The sequence below is a fragment of the Acomys minous genome, assembly GCF_964271855.1.
Source record: "Acomys minous genome assembly, chromosome: 5".
NCBI classification, from domain to species: domain Eukaryota; kingdom Metazoa; phylum Chordata; class Mammalia; order Rodentia; family Muridae; genus Acomys; species Acomys minous.
Genome location: NC_140494.1, coordinates 36977854 through 36978903, shown reverse-complemented (window position 1 = coordinate 36978903; position 1050 = coordinate 36977854).

Genomic DNA, 1050 nt, shown 5'->3' with positions numbered 1-1050 from the left:
CTGGAAGCTTCCCTCATCTTTTATCTTCCCAAGTACAGCCCAATCCTTCTGGATGCAACTCCATCTGAGACACCTTTGTAAGGGCCTCCTGGCTACATGCCCCTAAAGAATGGCGACAGAGATCACTGGTCACCATGACGGTGGCTGACACCACTTGAAAATGAGTGCTACAACCCTAGTTGCTGCCTTGAATGATAGTAATTTATTCTCTTATTGCCCAAAAACAAATTATCTAACAACCGCAACACTCAATGTTTCACTTTCTTACAGAATACCTTACACGTGCACTACCAGGCTTTGTGATAGCAAGAACCTTGCCTCTGGGACACCGAGCACTTTCAGCAGCTCACTGCTGGGGCCTGAACTCAATTAACACACATTCCTTCGTTTTGGATTTGCCTGTGTACTTCTCTATGTATTTGTCATTCAGTGTCGTGGGGGCGGGGCGTCGTGGGGGTGGGGCGTCGTGGGGCGGGGTGTCCTCCTGAGATGGCAACAGCCATCCTCAGGACTTGTCTCAGAGCAGATAGTTCCCTAGATTCTAGAGAAAAACTAGGGGAAAGCCCTCAAGTAGAGCAAGAGAGGCAGCACTCATTTGAAAAGGCTGACGCTGTGGAGCAGGAGACCCTGCAAGCTATTGAATGCATGCTCACTGGAAGTACGGCCGGCAGGCTCAGAGCCAGCCCACCATGAGGTGGAGGCCAGCCTGCAAGAGGAGCAGGTGTTTACTCACTCATGAAATGATCATCCATTAGCGAGTGCACGTCAGTAAGTGGGACTGGGTTGCTTATGAGGAAAGACAAATGCATGGGTTTCAAGCTTTCAAGGAAACAGTAAGAGGATGCATTTAATTTGCACTGTCTCCAGCTCCGTCTGCAAGGCCATTTCAAATTCACTTCCGTGTTTTGCAGCAGGAGATGTATGTGCTTTTCCGTGCCAATGTGTTTGCTGGTTTTACCATCGAGTTACAGAGAGTTACCTTGCCTGAGCTTTTGGTTTTGTTTTGGGTTTCTCCCTATAAAAGCTATTTCTTTTCAGGAAGTGCTCTCA